Consider the following 22,292-nt stretch of genomic DNA (forward strand, 5'->3'; position numbering starts at 1 on the left):
ATTTACTAAGTTGTACTTTTATGAATAGACTTGAAAAACTGATAACTTCTCCTGATCCCTTAAGAATTTGGAATTATCAGTGAGTGTTATTTTATGGGAATAGACTTGTAATCATGATTTCAATATTAATGAGTTCTATATATTTTTCCTGCTATTTTTATTGGATATTTTATGTATTCACATTTCAAATGCTATCCTCTCTTTCCCCTCTCCCATTCTCCTTCCCCTCCCCTTGCTTCTATGAAAATGTTCCCACTCCTACCCTCCCACTCCCATCTCAACACCCCAGCATTCCCCTAACCTGGAAAAACAAGCCTTCACAGGACCAAGGGCTTCTCCTCTTACTGATGCCAGACAATGCATTCTCTGCTACATATGCAGCTGGAGCCATTGTTCCTTCCATGTGTACTCATTGGTTGGTAGTTTAGACCCCAGGAGCTCTGGAAGGTCTGGTTGTTTTTTATTATTGTTGTTCAATCTTCAGTCTTTTCTCTAACTCTTCCATTGGAGTCCCCATGCTCAGTCTGATGTTTAGCTGCAAGCATCCTCATCTGTATCAGTAAGGCTCCAGCAGAGCCTCTCAGGAGACATCCATATGAGTTCTATTTATGATTGCATTACAAAGACTCTGAACACTGGTGTCTCCAGACTTGACCAGATTGTTTTTGAATAACTGAGGGTGGGCCTTAGGAAGTACAGTTAAGAGCAGACCCGAGTTCAAATCCCAAGAACCTACATAAAAGTAAAGCTGGATATGGCTGTGTGTATTTACAATGCCAGAGTTGTGGGGGCTACAAGAGAGACAGGTGGATGACTGGATGACTGAGACTCACTGGCTGCCAGCCTAGCTCCAGAATCAGAGAGAGATACAAAGAAATAAATTGGAGAATGACTGAGCACATCAGGACATACAAAGTCCTCTGTTGGCCTCCATGTGTACACAGGTGCACACACCTGCTCCAATATATGCACATCCTCCACATACACAACACACACACACACACACACACACACACACACACACACACACACACACACACACACAAATGCAAAACTAGCCAACCAATCAAACATAGAGTTATTCTATGGAACCCAACTGGCCTGGTACCTTAGATGTAAGTTTACATGACTGCCCAAAGGTAAACAGAGTCTCACTTCTTGATTGGCTCATAAGTCTTCAATGCTGGGGAAGTTAGAGAGGAGTCACTGGCTTTGCTTTCTTGTCTTTTGGGACTTTGCAAACTCAATGTAAGCTTGTCAGAATTCGAGAAAAGCTAATGTTAAAGGAGCCTGGGTACAGATACAGGTGCAATTAAGGAGGAAATGGTAAAAATAGAGAGGGGGCAGGCTTTAACTGGGAGAGGGAAGGACCAAAGTCATGGGAAACATCATTTATGTTTACTTGAAAATACATAACATCTGTGTGTATGCATGCTTTAGTAATGTTATTCCATGTAAACATTTTGTTAAGAACCGAGACCAAAGCACACTCAGCATCGCCATCTTCCATGTGCATGCTTGTCCCACAGAAAGGCTCTGGGCCAAAGTCATGCTCAATGCTGACCCTCTCTTCTTTGTTTCCACCCCTTATAGCTTCCTCTTCCTGCTAACTCCTCCTGCTTAGTCCATCAAGAATCACTTCCAGGAACTCCTCAACATCACCTTTGTCCATGCATGGGTAGAGGAGTAGAAGTTTTTGATCTCAGGCATCATCTTGCTATTTTTTCAAACTTTCCTAGTGTCTCCCACCCTTCATTCATAAACTATAAACTCCTCAGTGGCATCACCTCAGGCTGAGGCAAGGTCACTACTGTAATTCAGATATCACCATTCTTCAGAATTGCATCAGCATCTTCCTCAACTCCAGCTGCTGCAGTGACCTGGGCAAAGGTCCTCCAGGTAATAGACATCAAAGGCTGCTCTGATACCTTAAGCCCTTGGTTGACTCCAAAGGTGGTATTTTTATAGTTTATGTTGAGACAGAGAACAGGAGGAGGAGGAAGAGGAGGAGGAGGGAGGAGGAGGAGGGGAAAAGAGAGAAAAAGAATAGTCAGGATGTTGAAGGGCATGTTATTCTAATGGATACTTTTCTAGTTGTATGTCATGGTGATTCATGGAAGACTTTGGAAAGAGCAGCTGGGGCATTCATGATTTTAAGTTTTATTTATTGGATGTGTATGTCTGTGCACTATCTGGAACCCACAGAAAATAGAAAAAAGTGTTGGAGCTCCTGGAACTGGAGCTACAGGTAGTTGCAAGCCACCAAGCTGTACTGGAAAATGCTGGGTCCTCTATGAAATTAGAAAGTGCTTATAACTACTGAGTCATTTCCCCAGCCCATGACTTTATTTATTAAAATGAACATTATTATTAATTCTTTGAGAATTTTGTACAATGTATTTGGATCCTATTCACTCCATCACTTAATGTCTAAGTATATTTGAGTACTCAACCAAAGAGACCTAACTTTGGCGGTCGTCTACCTTTAGCACTGTCCCTGCAATGAGAAAACCTGGATGTCATTAGACCCAACAGATTGAGTCTCAGAACATCGTGATAATCTATGGCACTTAGGGTAAAATGTATACTTAAGGAGAGGGAATGCTCAGGAGCAAATTCTGGGTCTGACTTTCTGTCCTATTTCTTACCCTTCTCTCTTACCCAGAGTGAATCCCAAAAACCAGAATTCTCCTCTTCTCTGTTAGTCATAGAAAGTAAAATCCTCTCTGAAAGCAAACCACAACACTCTGGGATGCAGCTGCAACCACCCTCCCAGGTTTATAGTTAGGTCATGGGAATTTCTCCATCAATTGTTGTCTGATGGGGGTGGGGTTATGAGAGCCTCCTTCCACAGGGCTGTGCCTCACCCTTCAGAAGAAGAACTGTTGGGCAGCACTAAAAATAACCCAAGCAGATGCTAGATTTCCCTCACTGAAGCACGGTCGAGCATCACATTGCTCTGCCTAATCACATTTCAGTGTTGTTTTCTAACCTTGGTTTTTACCAAAGGTGTCTCTGCGCCTTTATTTCTGAAGTCATAAAAAACTTTGTCATATGAAATTTTGATCATATTTTTTTCAGTCTTCTTTTGATTTGGTTTTTATTATGGTGCCGTTGGTTGTGACTATTATGGGTAAAGAGACAATATTACACTGTTCTAGCCCTTCGGAATCACATTTGAACTAAGAAAACTGAGGAGATTCTCATGCCCACCTTAATTCATTTAGAGCCTTCTTTTTTGACATTGACAGTACAAAACATAATCCCAGAAGTCATAATTCCACATCTCAATACATTTATATGTTTCTTTTCTTTTCTTCCCAAAACCAGACTTGTGAAGGGAGATTTTTTTCCCTTTGTACCTCAACTCTCTAAGCTGGATGTGAATGCAACTTCTATTTCACAGGAGTACAAGAAAAGTGTATAAAAGAAAATATTTTTTCCGGAGCCCTTTATGCAGCAAAGAAAGTGTATTTTCTTTGGACCTCTTCCTTAGAAGGGAAATACAAATAAGAGAATCATTTGAATCAGACGTTTTTGGGATAAGTGCTGTGGAGTTGGTTCAGTTGGCAAGGCTCTTGATATAGAAGCATCAGGAACCTGAGCTTGGTTATCTAGCACCCACATTCAAAAAGTCAAAGGAAGGGAAGGAGGGAAAAGAGAGAGTGAAGAAAGGAAGTAGGCGATGACAGAAAGAGGAAGGAACGGAGGAAGGAAGAAGGAAGGAGGGGAGACAGAAGGAGGGAAGGAGGGAGGGAGAGAGGGAGGGAGGGAAAAAGCAAAGAAGGAGGGAAGAAAGAAATGGAGGGAGAAAGAAGGAAGGAAGAAGGGAAGGAAGAAGGGAGAGAAGGAAGAAAGGAAGGAAGGAAGACAGGCAGGCAGGCAAGCAGGTTAGCAGACAAACAGGCAGAAGAGGCCAGGAACACTGCTGTGCATCCATAATCCCATTGCTGGGAGAACAGAAGCTGGTAGATCCCTAGAAATCCCTAGAGATCATTGGACAGCCACCCTCCCTGAATTGATGAGCTCCGGGCTCTTCAATAAGACATACTGCACCAACCTGTAGCCTCCACAGGCACATGCACACATACCCACATGCACACCTCAAAAAGATATGTACATAACACACACATGTACACACACACACACACACACACACACACACACACACAATCTAGATATATAGCTCCATTAGGTCAGAAGCACATCACTGAAATTTCAATGGGATTCCTCTAATACCTTTGAAGGCTCTCTTCCAGCCCAGTCCTACCTGCATTCCCATCACCATGACGGCTCACACTAAAATCTCCATGTATAGGAATGCTGAGGTTCAAGCTCCTGATATGTCAGTGCCTCTGGACAATGTCCTATTCTCCTGCACCCCTACTGCCAATATAAATGGTATATGCACACGCAGACTATTTAGTATGCTCAGACTTCTTGGTGCCTATAACAGTTTACAGCTTTATGTCTGTATCCATATGGTCAAAGCCCCAAATCTCAGGGATACTTTTGTACTTGAAGGACAATCACTATGCCACCAAGAGGAACATAAAGGGGGATTTGCACTCTAAACAGTTGTTTGGAAACATATGGGGACTAAATTAAAGCAATTATATAAATATAAAAATATTTAAAAGGTTTAAGATACACATAGTTCAGGCAAGAAGAAAATGAGAGGGAACAGGTTTTTTTTTTTATTTTTTATTTTTTTTTATTAACTTGAGTATTTCTTATATACATTTCAAGTGTTATTCCCTTTCCCGGTTTCCGGACAAACATCACCCTCCCCCCTCCCCTTCCTTATGGGTGTTCCCCTCCCAAACCTCCCCCCATTGCCACCCTCCCCGCATAGTCTAGTTCACTGGGGGTTCAGTCTTAGCAGGACCCAGGGCTTCCCCTTCCACTGGTGCTCTTACTAGGATATTCATTGCTACCTATGGGGACAGAGTCCAGGGTCAGTCCATGTATAGTCTTTAGGTAGTGGCTTAGTCCCTGGAAGCTCTGGTTGCTTGACATTGTTGTACTTTTGGGGTCTCGAGCACCTTCAAGCTCTTCCAGTTCTTTCTCTGATTCCTTCAACGGGGGACCTATTCTCAGTTCAGTGGTTTGCTGCTGGCATTCGCCTCTGTATTTGCTGTATTCTGGCTGTGTCTCTCAGGAGCGATCTACATCCGGCTCCTGTCGGTCTGCACTTCTTTGCTTCATCCATCTTGTCTAATTGGGTGGCTGTATATGTATGGGCCACCTGTGGGGCAAGCTCTGAATGGGCGTTCCTTCAGTCTCTGTTTTAATCTTTGCCTCTCCCTTCCCTGCCAAGGGTATTCTTTTTCCTCATTTAAAGAAGGAGTGAAGCATTCACATTTTGATCATCCGTCTTGAGTTTCCTTTGTTCTAGGGATCTAGGGTAATTCAAGCATTTGGGCTAATAGCCACTTATCAATGAGTGCATACCATGTATGTCTTTCTGTGAGTGGGTTAGCTCACTCAGGATGATATTTTCCAGTTCCAACCATTTGCCTACGAATTTCATAAACTCGTTGTTTTTGATAGCTGAGTAATATTCCATTGTGTAGATGTACCACATTTTCTGTATCCATTCCTCTGTTGAAGGGCATCTGGGTTCTTTCCATTTTCTGGCTATTATAAATAAGGCTGCGATGAACATAGTGGAGCACGTGTCTCTTTTATATGTTGAGGCATCTTTTGGGTATATGCCCAAGAGAGGTATGGCTGGATCCTCAGGCAGTTCAATGTCCAATTTTCTGAGGAACCTCCAGACTGATTTCCAGAATGGTTTTACCAGTCTGCAATCCCACCAACAATGGAGGAGTGTTCCTCTTTCTCCACATCCTCGCCAGCATCTGCTGTCACCTGAGTTTTTGATCTTAGCCATTCTCACTGGTGTGAGGTGAAATCTCAGGGTTGTTTTGATTTGCATTTCCCTTATGACTAAAGATGTTGAACATTTCTTTAGGTGTTTCTCAGCCATTCGGCATTCCTCAGCTGTGAATTCTTTGTTTAGCTCTGAACCCCATTTTTTAATAGGGTTATTTGTTTCCCTGCGGTCTAACTTCTTGAGTTCTTTGTATATTTTGGATATAAGGCCTCTATCTGTTATAGGATTGGTAAAGATCTTTTCCCAATCTGTTGGTTGCCGTTTTGTCCTAACCACAGTGTCCTTTGCCTTACAGAAGCTTTGCAGTTTTATGAGATCCCATTTGTCGATTCTTGATCTTAGAGCATAAGCCATTGGTGTTTTGTTCAGGAAATTTTTTCCAGTGCCCATGTGTTCCAGATGCTTCCCTAGTTTTTCTTCTATTAGTTTGAGTGTGTCTGGTTTGATGTGGAGGTCCTTGATCCACTTGGACTTAAGCTTTGTACAGGGTGATAAGCATGGATCGATCTGCATTCTTCTACATGTTGCCCTCCAGTTGAACCAGCACCATTTGCTGAAAATGCTATCTTTTTTCCATTGGATGGTTTTGGCTCCTTTGTCAAAAATCAAGTGACCATAGGTGTGTGGGTTCATTTCTGGGTCTTCAATTCTATTCCATTGGTCTATCTGTCTGTCTCTGTACCAATACCATGCAGTTTTTATCACTATTGCTCTGTAATACTGCTTGAGTACAGGGATAGTGATTCCCCCTGAAGTCCTCTTATTGTTGAGGATAGCTTTAGCTATCCTGGGTTTTTTGTTATTCCAGATGAATTTGCAAATTGTTCTGTCTAACTCTTTGAAGAATTGGATTGGTATTTTGATGGGGATTGCATTGAATCTGTAGATTGCTTTTGGTAAAATGGCCATTTTTACTATATTAATCCTGCCAATCCATGAGCATGGGAGATCTTTCCATCTTCTGAGGTCTTCTTCAATTTCTTTCCTCAGTGTCTTGAAGTTCTTATTGTACAGATCTTTTACTTGCTTGGTTAAGGTCACACCGAGGTACTTTATATTATTTGGGTCTATTATGAAGGGTGTCGTTTCCCTAATTTCTTTCTCGGCTTGTTTCTCTTTTGTATAGAGGAAGGCAACTGATTTATTTGAGTAAATTTTATACCCAGCCACTTTGCTGAAGTTGTTTATCAGCTTTAGTAGTTCTCTGGTGGAACATTTGGGATCACTTAAATATACTATCATGTCGTCTGCAAATAGTGATATTTTGACCTCTTCTTTTCCGATCTGTATCCCCTTGATCTCCTTTTGTTGTCTGATTGCTCTGGCTAGAACTTCAAGAACTATATTGAATAAGTAGGGAGAGAGTGGGCAGCCTTGTCTAGTCCCTGATTTTAGTGGGATTGCTTCAAGTTTCTCTCCATTTAGTTTAATGTTAGCAACTGGTTTGCTGTATATGGCTTTTACTATGTTCAGGTATGGGCCTTGAATTCCTATTCTTTCCAGGACTTTTATCATGAAGGGGTGTTGAATTTTGTCAAATGCTTTCTCAGCATCTAATGAAATGATCATGTGGTTTTGTTCTTTCAGTTTGTTTATATAATGGATCACGTTGATGGTTTTCCTTATATTAAACCATCCCTGCATGCCTGGGATGAAGCCTACTTGATCATGGTGGATGATTGTTTTGATGTGCTCTTGAATTCGGTTTGCCAGAATTTTATTGAGTATTTTTGCGTCGATATTCATAAGGGAAATTGGTCTGAAGTTCTCTTTCTTTGTTGGGTCTTTGTGTGGTTTAGGTATAAGAGTAATTGTGGCTTCATAGAAGGAATTCGGTAGGGCTCCATCTGTTTCAATTTTGTGGAATAGTTTGGATAATATTGGTATAAGGTCTTCTATGAAGGTTTGATAGAATTCTGCACTAAACCCGTCTGGACCTGGGCTCTTTTTGGTTGGGAGACCTTTAATGACTGCTTCTATTTCCTTAGGAGTTATGGGGTTGTTTAACTGGTTTATCTGTTCCTGATTTAACTTCGATACCTGGTATCTGTCTAGGAAATTGTCCATTTCCTGAAGATTTTCAAGTTTTGTTGAATATAGGTTTTTATAGTAAGATCTGATGATTTTTTGAATTTCCTCTGAATCCGTAGTTATGTCTCCCTTTTCATTTCTGATTTTGTTAATTTGGACGCACTCTCTGTGTCCTCTCATTAGTCTGGCTAAGGGTTTATCTATCTTGATGATTTTCTCAAAGAACCAACTTTTGGTTCTGTTGATTCTTTCTATGGTCCTTTTTGTTTCTACTTGGTTGATTTCAGCTCTGAGTTTGATTATTTCCTGCCTTCTACTCCTCCTGGGTGTATTTGCTTCTTTTTGTTCTAGAGCTTTTAGGTGTGCTGTCAAGCTGCTGACATATGCTCTTTCCTGTTTCTTTCTGCAGGCACTCAGCGCTATGAGTTTTCCTCTTAGCACAGCTTTCATTGTGTCCCATAAGTTTGGGTATGTTGTACCTTCATTTTCATTAAATTCTAAAAAGTTTTTAATTTCTTTCTTTATTTCTTCCTTGACCAGGTTATCATTGAGTAGAGCATTGTTCAATTTCCACGTATATGTGGGCATTCTTCCCTTATTTTTATTGAAGACCAGTTTTAGGCCGTGGTGGTCCGATAGCACGCATGGTATTATTTCTATCTTTCTGTACCTGTTGAGGCCCGTTTTTTGACCAATTATATGGTCAATTTTGGAGAAAGTACCATGAGGAGCTGAGAAGAAGGTATATCCTTTTGCTTTAGGATAGAATGTTCTATAAATATCCGTTAAGTCCATTTGGCTCATGACTTCTCTTAGTCTGTCTACATCTCTGTTTAATTTCTGTTTCCATGATCTGTCCATTGATGAGAGTGGGGTGTTGAAATCTCCCACTATTATTGTGTGAGGTGCAATGTGTGTTTTGAGCTTTAGTAAGGTTTCTTTTACATATGTAGGTGCCCTTGTATTTGGGGCATAGATATTTAGGATTGAGAGTTCATCTTGGTGGATTTTTCCTTTGATGAATATGAAGTGTCCTTCCTTATCTTTTTTGATGACTTTTAGTTGAAAATTGATTTTATTTGATATTAGAATGGCTACTCCAGCTTGCTTCTTCTGACCATTTGCTTGGAAAATTGTTTTCCAGCCTTTCACTCTGAGGTAATGTCTGTCTTTGTCTCTGAGGTGTGTTTCCTGTAGGCAGCAGAATGCAGGGTCCTCGTTGCGTATCCAGTTTGTTAATCTATGTCTTTTTATTGGGGAGTTGAGGCCATTGATATTGAGAGATATTAAGGAATAGTGATTATTGCTTCCCGTTATATTCATATTTGGAAGTGAGGTTATGTTTGTGTGCTTTCATTCTCTTTGTTTTGTTGCCAAGATGATTAGTTTCTTGCTTCTAGGGTATAGCTTGCCTCCTTATGTTGGGCTTTACCCTTTATTATCCTTTGTAGTGCTGGACTTGTAGAAAGATATTGTGTAAATTTGGTTTTGTCATGGAATATCTTGGTTTCTCCATCTATGTTAATTGAGAGTTTTGCAGGATACAGTAACCTGGGCTGGCATTTGTGTTCTCTTAGGGTCTGTATGACATCTGTCCAGGATCTTCTGGCCTTCATAGTTTCTGGCGAAAAGTCTGGTGTGATTCTGATAGGTCTGCCTTTATATGTTACTTGACCTTTTTCCCTTACTGCTTTTAATATTCTTTCTTTATTTTGTGCGTTTGGTGTTTTGACAATTATGTGATGGGAGGTGTTTCTTTTCTGGTCCAATCTATTTGGAGGGAACAGGTTTTTTAATTTCTTTTCCTGATCACTTAAGAAATGTTTTAAATAAGCTTGAATATTAAGGCCCCACATGGCTGGAGGAGTCAATGAGGGTAATAATCAAGTTTAACCTTAGTAGATAGAGATCAATGACTTACCATTTCCCACTTTTGCTTTTTCATAGAATGACCAGGCTTCAATTCCATGAAGGTTTACTTTTTATTTATTCCTTTTCCCATATTTAGCTTCCTTCATGATTAAGTTGATTGAAAGATATGGCTTAGCTATATAAACATAATAAGACCCTACAATGTCTGTTGTTCAATTTAAGACTTAAAGAAAGTCTTTTTTTTTTCTTTTTTCTTTTTTAGGAGCTGGGGACCGAACCCAGGGCCTTGCCGTTGCTAGGCAAGCGCTCTACCACTGAGCTAAATCCCCAAGCCCAAGAAAAGTCTTTTCAAGGGAAAGTGCTACTGAAAAGGGGGACATAATCCCATGATCCCACATTCTCTTTGTTACCCGACAGGGTGGCAGGACATATCAGGTACAATGGCCAGGTGACAGTTAAAGCTAGAATTCTGACTACAACCAAGGAGGCAGCCTGCTAGTTTCAATATTCTTAGAACACCAGTCAGCTGTTTCCCATTGTGAAACTACGTGTGAAACTTAACAACCCCTGGATCGTCAGCCAAAATTGGTCAGAAATAGGCAAATCATTCATATCTCTCTTAATCTTCATGCCTAGTTCCAACTTAAAACAAGAGGAAACCAAGCTTGCACTTCCACTCAGATGTTTAGGGCACCTCATTTTTAACTGCCATTTGCTTTCCCAAATGAGCAGCCTCCAATTAGAGGTTGCCATTATTACCTCAGCCTGTTTTGATTGCTCTGATAAAATTCAAGCTGTGATGGCTGCCTCACTTGCTATTGCGAACACTGAAATTAATCTTTGGTTATCCTTTGGCTGGTCTTTATTTACCTCCTCAGAGGAGAGCGGAAGGGAAGAGCCTCATGACAAGAGTCTCACTGACCCAAATGTGCAGAGGGGAGAGACAAAGGGAGGTGCAGGCAATTCAGCAGATAAACTGCCAGAAGTTCCATGCCCAGGTATTCAAATCCTCCTTTCCAACATCAAGAACTATACATATCCACCACATATCTTGCAGAGGACTGAGACTGTTAGGGTGGAAAGAAAGAAGGGGTGGGGACCACCTTTCTCCTCTAGAAAGTTTGAAGAATAGGGAATAACTATCACCCGCCCCCAACATACAATTAACCATCTACACAAATGATTTAAACCAACTACAGAGAAACAACATATTATATTGTTTTTGTTAATTTAATTTTTTAAAATGTTGAGGGTTTACACGTGATGAGTATTAAAATCATTTCCATCCTTCCAACTCATCCCATGTCCCTCCTACACCCTCTCATATTACTGCCTTCTTTTTTAATTAATATTGTTTATATGAACATGTATTTAGGACTGACTACTTGGGATTGGATAGCCTATCAAGGGGCTCATTTCTTCAGAAGAAAACTGACTCTGTTTCTCTCGGCAGCTGTTAACTATCTATAGCTCTTTTCCAAGGTGTGGGGCCACGTGAAAGTCTTCCCTGTCTTACTCTTGTGTCAGGTGGTGCTGTCATGATGCATGCCTTGTTTAGGTGAGTATATTGAGATTTTAATTCATTTAATTTATTGCCATATCCCTGTCATGTCTGGAAGACCCTATCTTGCAGTGCTTGTCCTAACACTCTGGCTTGTACAATCTTTTCTCGGCCCCTCTTTACCATTTCCCTGAGCCTTGGGCGTAGCAGTTGCATCCTAGATTTATCAGTTGGGGTTAGACATGCAAAGTCACTCACCCTCTACATTTTGATGAGCTATTTATGTTCTTTACAACGCATTGATTAGGGATTATAAGTAACCTGGTAATGATTTAAAATACATAGACTGACATAGATTATTAACAAGTCGTTTACAAGTGCCATTCGGTATACCATTCCGTAAGGAAACTAACTGTGTAGGTTTAAAAAGATTCTGACGTGGTCTTGGAACTAACCTTCATGGATCTAGAAGAAAGATGACATAGCATTTGGTCACTATAAACTTAATTTTTTTAAAAGTTCTTTAAAATTATTTCAATGTCATGTGTGGTCATGTATCATCAAATTAAATGAATTCATTGGAAAATATAAAAGCCAGGCCATTGGCAGGCTTCTTTCTAGTCCACATCAGTAGTAAATGAGTGTAGTGTACCTCTTGCAGCTACCAGGGGTCCATACATAAGATTCTTTCTTTTTCTGCTTCATCAGGATGTCGAGAAAAAAGATGAGAAATGCATCTTCTATGTCAAAGATCCAATGTATTGTGTTCAGAACCCAGAACTGAAAGTAGGATTTACCTAGCGTCTCTATATCTCCTTCAAGTTGGCGGCAAAGGTAAGGAAAAGAGGAATCCACTTATAACAATTGGTCATCCATAGTGGCCACTGTGTAATGGTGTTGGACAAAACTGTACCTACCCTCTGCCCTGGGTGAGTGAGAACATAAACAAAGGAGGCTTGAAGCAGGACCAGCTGTCATAATTGGGAGACTTTGAAGAAGGCTTAAGGAAGCTATTGTGAGCCTAAACAGGGCTAACTTTGTTATTCTTAATTCATAATTTAGAGTGCATTTGCATTTGCAGTAATGTCCTTACTGGTAAGTCATAGTATCTTCTTATTGTCAAAATGATTTGCACAGACACTTAGTTTAGATAATGCAATAATGTACCCTTCTTAGCACACGGTGTCCTGATTGTGACAAATGGTGTGATTGGACCTAGTCTATCTTCTCTCTGACAGGATGAAGAAGAATTGGTTATTAGATAAAGGTACAGAACAAAGACAAATGTGTCACTAGCAGAGGCTACATGCCACTGCCTAGACAGATGCACCTGGGTAGGGACAAATGGCAACACAGTATGCTCCTGAAAGGGCCACAGAGCATGAAGCACAGCTTGAGCCTTGGTACGGGGTAGAGCCAGGAACAGATTGAAAGTAACTAGGAAAGTTTTAGTGTCAAGTTGTACAAAATAAGAGGCTCTTGTCACTGATAATCAACATCAAAAGGCAAAGTAGTTGGTATGCTTTAAGGATTTCTCCATCTCTATCATTTCCTAGTATTTAGTTTCTGTAAGTATGGAGTTAACCCTTTCCTGGATTCTCTCAAGGACCAGGATCACTGATGGGTCAACCAAAAGCATTTATTCAACAGTCATTAAGAGTAAACTTTTGTGCTAGCTGTAATGAGCATAGCTATTAATACACCCAGCTCCTGTCGAAGACTTTAGTTTGGGTAGTACTCCACTAACTACTTCTTCTCTTGAGATGACCACTGGAAGTTCACATCTTGAAGACTCTAATTAATTCTATTAGTAATTTATTGGTCAATGTAAAATGAGGCACAAGTCTAAAATCTCCGAACTTGTGAGCATGAAAATATGTCAAATTCAATTCCAGGCTCCACTCCTGACCTTCGTATTAAGAACATGTCAAAGTCATTTAGATTTGCATTTCCCTGATGACTAATGACATTGATCTTAGTGCCTGAGTCATCGGTATTCTCTTGAGGAAATTGTCTCTTATACCAATGAGTTCAAGGCTTTCCCACATTTTCTGTTCCATTAGATTTAGTGTATTTGGTTTTACATTGAGTCTTTGATCTGTAGGTTGATATCATTATATAGGTGAAGGCAGGTACAGGATATAACAAGGTCTGTCATTGGATGAGAAGGAAGGATAGGTGGGAGAAAAGTTTCAGAGAGGGGGAGGAGACTGGAGTAAGGAGAGGCAGCCTAGAGAACACGGAGGTGGATGTTAAGATTTCTCTCTGCACATTTACAAGTTTTTATGATTATTCTTAAGGGATGGATGCATACAGGATTTTGTGTATCTAGATGAACAAACTGTATCTTACCTAGGTGGGCAATTACATCTTATCATTGGAACAGAGGCTATTGTGTTGTGCGTTCTTTCATGTGGCGATTTAATTGAGTTTAAGAGAGTGTGTGGTAGCTGGACACACTGGGCTGCCACAGAATACGGGTGTGTATATCTGTATGGTGGCAACCTGCCTTGGGAACTAGATGGGTAGAGAGATTGTTGCCCAGCTCAGAGAGTAGCCATTGGCAGTGTGATATGGGATCAAGCTTAGTGGGTGAGACATTTTGTTGACTGAGATGAAAATATCTCACAGATGCAATGTGGCTCTATGGTGCTGGCTCTAGTGTGATGTAAAAGAAACCTTTTATTTTAATTTTATTGCAACATTGATCCACTTGCACTTGAGTTTTGTGCAGTGTGACAAATATCATCCTACTTGCATTCTTCTACATGCAGACATTCAGTTAGACCAGCACCATTTTTGAAGATGCTCTTACTTTTTCATTATATGATTTTTGCCTTCTTTTTCAAAAATTAAGTGCCCATAGGTGTGTGGATTTATCTCTGACTTTTTGATTCAATTCCATTAATCAAATTGTCTGCTCCTATACTAACACCAGGAAGTTTTATTACTAATGCTCTGTAGTACAGCTTGATATCAGTGATGGTGATACCTTCCAAAGTTCTTTTATTGTTCAGGATTGTTTTAGTTATCCTGGGTTTTTTGTTTTTCAGTGTGAAGTTGAGAATAGTTCTTTCAAGGTCTGTCAAAAAAATTGGTGGAATTTTGATTGGAATTGCCTTGAATCTATAAATTGCATCTGCTAATATGACAATTTTACTATGTTAATCCTACCAACTCATGAGCATGGGAGATCTTTCCATCTTCTGATATCTTCTTCAGTTTCTTGCTTCAGGGACTTAAAGTTCTTGTCAGACAGATCTTTCACTTGCTGGGTTAGAATTATACCAAGATATTTTGTATTATTTGCAGCTATTGTAAAGGGTATTTCATCCCTAACTTCTCTGTGTGATTCTATCTGACACCCATCATAATGACTAAGATCAAAAACTCAATAGATACCACATGCTGATGAATAGAGCATGGAAAACACTCCTAATTGCTGGTGGAAGTAAAATCTTGTACATCACTCTGGAAATCAACTTCTTGGTTTCTTAGAAAACTGGAAATAGTCCTATCTCATGAGATAGCTATCCCACTCCTGGGCATATACCCAAATTATGCTCCACCAAGACAGTTGCTCAACTATGTTCATAGTAGCTTTATTTATATTAGTCAGAAACTGGAAACAACTTAGATGTCCCTTAACTAAAGAATAGATAACAAAAATATGGTTCATGTACACAGTGGAATACTACTCAGCTATTAAAAAACAAGGATGTCATGAATTTTGCAGGCAAATGGGTAGAAATAGAAAATATCCTGAGTGAGGTAACCCAGACCCAAAAGAACATGCATGGTATATATTCACTTATAAGTGGATATTACCCATAAAGTATAAAATAACCATGTGGATACAATTCACAGGCTCAAAGAAACCAAATAACAAGGAGATCCCAAGGTAGAATGGTTGAATCTTTCTCAGAAAGGAAAATAAAATAGATACTGGAGGTGGACGGAGGGAGGGAACTGGGTGGAACAGGGGAAGGGAAGGGGAGTAGGGTAGGGTTTTCAGGTATAGGAAGAATGGGGCAGAGAAAATGGAAATCAGCAGTGGAGAAGCATGTCTAGGATGTGACATCATCTGGGATGGGGAGCAGAGTGTCTAAGCAGCATATCTGGCTGAAACTCCTAGCAGTGGCAGATATGAATCCTGAAGTGGCCACTTCCTGTAGTCAGTCAGGACTCCAGTGAAGGAATAAGTACAGCAACCCACCCACAAAATCTTTGACCGAAAATGTGTTCTGCCTTCAAGTTGTGCAGGAACAAAGATAGAGCAAAGATGGAGGGAATAGCCAACCAGTGACTGGCCCAAATTGAGACCCATGCCATGGGCAAGAACCAATCCCTGACTCTATTAATGATACTTTTCTTATACTTGCAGACAGGAGCCTAGCATAATTGTCCTAATTTCCAATGGAAAGAGATACAGAGACTCACAGTCAAACATTATATAGAACTCAGGGAGTCCTGAGGAAGATTGATGGACATGAAGACAGGGACTCCACAGGAAGACCAACAGAGTCAACTAACCTGGACCTGTGGAGGCTTCCAGAGACAGAAACACCAAACAAAAAGCAATAATGTGTGGACCTAGGCCCTTGCACATATGTAGCACATGTGTAGCTTGGTCTTTATGTGGATTCTCCAACAACAGGATCAGGGGTTGTCTGAATCTGTTGCCTGCCCATAGATCCAGTTCTCCTACCTGGGCTGTCTTGTTCTGACTCAGTGTTAGAAGATATGCCTAACCCTACAGCGACTTGATATGTGTGTGTGTGTGTGTGTGTGTGTGTGTGTGTGTGTGTGTGTGTGTGTGTGTTTATGGAGGGTTGATACCGGGGGGATTCCCTTTCTCAGAGGAGAAGGGGATGTAGGATGCAGAGAGGATATCTGAGAGTACGTACTGGGAGGAGGGAGGCTGATATTGAGATATAAACTGAATAAATAAATACATAAATAATGCAAAAAAGAACGTGTCAAATAGAAAAGTGTTTAACATTCTACGGAGCATGGTTAAGTTTTCATATTTTTCATCCACATAAACTTATTTTACTTAATTTCTTTGTGCTTCATTTATAAATTTGTAAAGTTTATTTTGAAAACATGATGGCTTCATTACTGTGTTTGTGTCTCTCCAAATATGAGTCTGAAGTCATGTTCACATTGAATATGGGTTGACTTCCTGGTCAAATTTAGTACTTGTCCCTGAAAAGGGCCAGCATATTTCTAGGGATCCATGAGTACACAGAGGCCCAACACATGAAGAGTGTGGAGACCTGACACATGTTTAGATGCTTTCCAGCCTAAGGTCCTCGAGTATTCTATACTGAAAGCTTCAGCTTTCTACTTACTGCTAAGAAACACAGGAAGGGAGATCCTTTAATGATTGCCAGTACTGGGATAAGCAATTCTATACAGGCAATTTCAATTCCTTTATACAACCCTTGAAATAACTGCAGTCTCATCTTCCTTCCCAGGGTGCATTAACCAAAAAGAGTGAAACCTGGTGTCTGAAAGGGTCTTGAAGGCAGCACAAGACACCATAAGATTAAGTTCTGAGCACAGAGAAGATTTATTTGCTCCAGAGAGTCAAAGAACAGGGAATGAGAGATGAAGAAAGGAGACTGAGGAAAAAGGAGGAGAGAGGAGAATTAAGAAAGAGTAGAAGGGATATTTATCCTGGGCTGAAGGTTGGGGGTTGGGGGGAGAAAGGACAGCCTCTGGATGGAGAGGAGACATGGCCCATAGGACAATTGCAGTTTATAAAGGAAAAACTCTGTGTTATAGTGAGGAATTTACTTTTGATTGGGCATGTTAATTAGGGAGTCGAAAGTGGGCTTTTGACTGCTGGACTTTTATACTTTGAGAACTGGACCTTGGTGGTCAGCCTTGAAGTGGTAGGGGATGGCCAAATAAGGGGAATAGATCTTGGTGGCTAAGCATTAAGAATATAATCTAAGGGGTTTTAGCCAGAAAAAGGGAATGGAGGAAGGGAGACAATTGCTAGTGCCATGTTTATCATGCCAGGATGTGCTAAATCCCTCAGTTCCCACAGTCTTGCAGCAAGGCTGAGCCATTCTGGTATGATTGTGAATTGGACTCAGAGGAGCTCAACTATTGCCTCCAGATTAAAACTTTCTTCTTGAAGAGAGAGAAAGGAAGGGATGGAGAAAGGAAGGGAGGGAGAAAGGGAGGGAGGGAAAAAGGAAGGGAGGGAAAAAGGAAGGGAGGGAGAAAGGAAGGGAGGGAGAAAGTTCTTAGTATTCAGGAAGCTGGCTGTTGGTCTTAGAAGCTCTGAAAGTGTTAAAAATTCACATGGCCTTTCCCCAATGCTATATACATTTTTCCTTCTTTGTCAAAAGTCAAGTGTCCATAGGTGTGTGGATTTATCTCTGACTCTTTGATTCAATTCCATTAATGAGAGGAGACTCTTCCATGAAGCTGCCAGCAAGTAGGACAAATAACTCTAAGAATGCAGCTTTCATGAGTTACTGTACATGCAGAGCTGGGAATTTTTGACACTACCAGCTGTCATTCAGTTACACATGCTAAGAAATATTGGTCATGCTCCTGTGAGTGACACCCGTAAACTCACTGTTTTACCAAGCTAGACTTGGGAGGAATAATTTCTTTTGGCCCTTCACTGATGCTCTATCCAGGCCTGGCAAGACATCTGTTTCCATCTCCCTTACAACATACATCCTAGTCAGTCCCACCTCTAAGAGAGCGCTCACCACCTCCTGATCTCCTCTTCTTAGAACACTTTGAATACCTGGAAGCCCAACATCATACAAAGTATATGCAACATCATACACTTTGGGGGTTTCTTAGAATTAAAATAAAGTGAATGCTTCATCATTGTCCAGATCAGATCTTGGCACACACGAACCATTGGTGACCATTAAGTCCTTGAGATAATGTGGGGCTCCAGTGCATGGCAGAGATGCAATGGAAATTCCAGTAGTGCTATGCTCTCTGGACCTGTTTGAAGTTCCCAATATCTTTAATCACAAATAGATTATTTCTGTAGTAGTTTCCACAACATGGAAGCTAAGCTATTCACACAGCAGCAGAGGCATATTTCTTCTGTCTTTATTGTTCTCTCCATGCACACCTATTTTCAAGTGAACACAGAGGGGAAAAAATGGCCAAAGTACAAGGTCCCCCAGTTCACACCATAGGAATGAAATTCATTAAAATACATGTGATGAACATTTAAGCCATGTATAAATTCTTCTAGGCATGGAACTCCAACATTCCAAGACTCAGGCACTCTGGAGCTTTACGCTCATCAGAGAGATGAGAAATAGGACATTGAAATAATTTAAATGTTAAGTAAGCAAGAACACAAATGCTCTGAGAAAGAAAAGAGCAAGATCCAGGCTCAAGAGCATGGGAATGGGGGTAGGCTGGTGTGGCTGTTAGTTTAGGGAGAATTGTACCCAACTGGCACCATTGTAATTAATATCATCTCAGAGATAATAGTTCTGAGATGGAATTGCAAATTGTTAATGCTTTTTTGGATAAAAAGTGGATGAGAATAATAATTTAAGAATAAGTATTTTAATTGATGTTTATGTAACAGAGAGGCATTGAGCTCATGGTGGAGTGCTGGTGGACTTTTTCATTTTAATCTCCTTTCTGGATGTGAGGTCACTTTCCCAGTTAGCCATAAGTACTTCTCTCTGCCTGGAAAAGTCCTCTGATTTTTTTCTCTTGCAGTGAACAGGGAGTATCAATATCACTGTATCAAACCTCAATATCATCAGCCAAAGACTGGAGAAGAAAGCTCAGCCCATTAGTAAGAAATATCACCAATAGACTTGTGTCTTTGACCTGTCTTCATGCACAAGGTAGATATATCTAGAAAATTTTCAACCACTCAATAATTAATATAGATACCTAGCTTTCTCACGAAATGGACAAAAGTATGTATAATGCCTTGTAAGCCCTTCTTGTCCTAATGATATAAAAACAAAAACAAAAAGCAAACAAGTAAAAAAACTAGTTTTGCAGAATAACTCATGCTCCAGTCACTGTCCTTCCATCACTGTTCATACACACGCAGACACACATGTATGTGTGAACACACACATGCATACACACAGACACATATGCATACACATACACAAGAAAAAGCTTTGATTTTAGCATTTGTCATTTACAGTGGCATAAATATTCCTCTGTGGATAATTCTAAGATACTGTCAAATGTTCAGCTTGGTGCCACCTACCCTGGAAGTTTCACAATTTGAAATTCTGTGAGTATTAAGTGAAAAGGAAACCTTATAAGAATAGTTACAGGTGGCATGAAGCAGCGAATATCCTTCTAGCAAAAGGTCCTGCATCATGTCACTGTCTGGTGATTGGTAAGGTATAACCAGTACTGATTATCAAATTTCTTTATTATCTACCAAAGTGTAAAACTAGGTTGTGCTATAGCTACCCAAACAGAGTCCTGAATAAAGTTGATGTCAGGTTGGCTTCCTCACTGATGCTGCTCTGTTCTCTAGGAAAGGGAAAGGTAGGTAATATTACATCCCTTCTACCATTCATCACATACAGTGGACCATCACATCATTCTGTGATCACATTCCATCTACAATCACATCTCATCTATCATCACATGATGTCTACCATCATGGTCTGTCTAGCACCACATCATTCTACCATCACATCATTCTACTATTGCATCCTGTCTACCATCATATCATTCTATCATCACATCATTCTACTATTGCATCCTGTCTATGATCACATCATTCTACTATTGCATCCTGTCTACCGTCACATCCTGTCTACTTTCACATGGAAAGAAAAGGGCTAGTAATTTTCCTCCAGCCTCAGGGCGCCAAAGAGCCCCTCCCATCCAAGAAGGAATGTCCCAATCTTATCTGTCCACAATTCCTGGAATGTCCTCATGACACCAGGCAGCCCTTTCCTCTAAGGAAGGGCTGTCCCAACCTTATCTAACAGCAGCACCAGGAATACAGATAAGGGACGCCAGTTCTGCCTGAGTCAGCAGCAACCTTAAGGTCATTTGAGTCCACCAAAGCTTGTATGTCCAATCACCATCGCTGTAACCAGCCCTTTATAAAATATATAAAAACTGTACTAATGGATAGTTCAGGGTTGCCTCTCCTTCTGATGTAGGCTGACCCCCAGCTTGCTGGAATAATAAACCTCTTGCCTTTGCATCAATCTCTGGTCTCATGTCTCATTCACAGGAGTCTCCCAGTAGTTAAGACTCAGGTCAAGTCTTACCTCATTCCACTGTTACATCCTGTCTACCATCACATCCTATCTATCTTCACATCCTGTCTATCATCACATCCTGTCCTCCATGGCAAAGTCTCCAGAGAGCCACAAGATTTTTGCCAATAGAAAATGTACTGCTTTACATCTTGACTAATACTATATTCTTAAAAGATTTTATTCTTCCTTTTAATAGTAAAGAGAGTCAGGTCCTGAATTTTATAGCCTTATATCTAGTGTTTCCAGGACAATTCAGAGATTTTGCAGAAATGAAGGTGATAACTCATCTCACTTGCTGTTTCTGGATGGGGGGTTTTGCTAAGTGGGGCTTTAGTGAGAAAGGAAACAGTTATACACACTGAAAGTAAAGTATTAGTTAAAAATCACAAGGCTGTATCTATCCTGAGAAATCAGCCAGTAAACTGTGGTAGACCATGGTAGGGGTCTGCATTTGGCCTACAGATAAGGTAACATTGTTATTAACTTCACTAGGGAAAGAAATTGTGTAGATTTCACAGAAATTCTCGACTCAAATACAAATCAACCACATTTTACTTAAAGAAACTCTCCAAAGCATCCTTACCATGAATAGTTAGTCCCTGAATGGTTCTTGTATAAGAAAACACTCTGTCATTTGTTAAAAAACCATACAGGTGTATGTATATGTGTATGTGTCTATGTATGTGTATATCTTCTGGTTTCACAGTTTAACTTCTTCACTTTTCAGGCTTCCTGAGAACTGAGACAAGGCTGAGAAAAGAAAATGAGCTAAGCAGGTTCCATACCTGGCCCCAAAGCTTTTCTATGTTCAAGTTTCCATTGATTTCGTTTCTTCTATGAGGAGTTATAGGCTTACATTTTCCAAAACTAACTTTAATAAGTGCACTTAAATGCTTTAGTCTTCCTTCTAGCCCAACACCCAACAGGGTTAGTAGAAAGGAAAGGTTAATAGAGCAGAGGATTCTTTGCAGCAAATACAATCTGCATCGTTGGGATATCAGCAGTTCAATTTACATGATTCAGCAGCTTTAACTCGATCTACTTGCAAACACCATTCACAAATCAGGAATGGCAGTTTGATCCAGAAGTAACTGTGAGGCTCTGCCAATAGGCTTTAGTTCATGGAAGAGGCAAGAAGCTTCCAGCTAGGATACCAACAGAAGTTCTTTGGTGCTTTTCTCTCTAAGAAGGCATGACAAATGATGGGCAGTAAAGGGTGGCAAGGCGAACCAATACCACCAAGCATTATCTATTGTCTGTTGGGTGATATTTATACTCTTTCAAACATCACATGTTCTATCTAACATCTACTCTGGCAAAATAGCACATGCCCTTTTCCCAGGAAGTTTCCAGAAAAATACCATGTGTCTGTGTTCAGCAAGACGTGTCTGCTTCACCAAAAATATCCTCTCATAAGACAGTTTCAGAAAAACATCACATGCTACAACTGAGTCTCCAAAGAAACCAGAAACTTCAGGGAGCAAGTACCTCACCTGAAGACTCCTGGCTCTCACTTGTGTTTCTTACTCTGGTGTGTCAGAATCTACCCATGGCCTATCTGTACCACTGAAACTTGCAGTTAACAGGACGCAGCATGGTTGTTTTTCATAAAGTTCTCTAGGCTCTCCACAAAGTCAAAATACATGCACGATAACCCACAGAGACATTTTGTGTCTTGTTCCATATCTATTGCAGGGAGGGTTGGTCTCTAGAATGCATCTATCATGATCCT

The 22,292-nt window shown here is 40.4% G+C and overlaps 2 long non-coding RNA genes across 7 annotated transcripts in view; one reads left to right on the forward strand and one right to left on the reverse strand.

The window, feature by feature from the left end:
• The window catches only part of LOC148007933 (uncharacterized), a 258,830-nt gene that overhangs the window by 173,249 nt on the left and 63,289 nt on the right, over positions 1 to 22,292 (reverse strand). The gene's annotated exons all lie outside the window — the stretch shown is intronic.
• Positions 1 to 22,292, forward strand: part of LOC148007934 (uncharacterized) — a 61,950-nt gene that overhangs the window by 36,361 nt on the left and 3,297 nt on the right. The window contains exons 2-5 of the long non-coding RNA XR_015648280.1: positions 10,065 to 10,237; positions 10,681 to 10,800; positions 11,285 to 11,360; positions 12,012 to 12,137. This is a non-coding gene — a long non-coding RNA (uncharacterized LOC148007934). The remainder of the gene's footprint in view (positions 1 to 10,064; positions 10,238 to 10,680; positions 10,801 to 11,284; positions 11,361 to 12,011; positions 12,138 to 22,292) is intronic.

Source organism: Rattus norvegicus, chromosome 1 (assembly GCF_021556685.1).
Source record: "Rattus norvegicus strain SHRSP/BbbUtx chromosome 1, alternate assembly SHRSP_T2T, whole genome shotgun sequence".
NCBI lineage: Eukaryota > Metazoa > Chordata > Mammalia > Rodentia > Muridae > Rattus > Rattus norvegicus.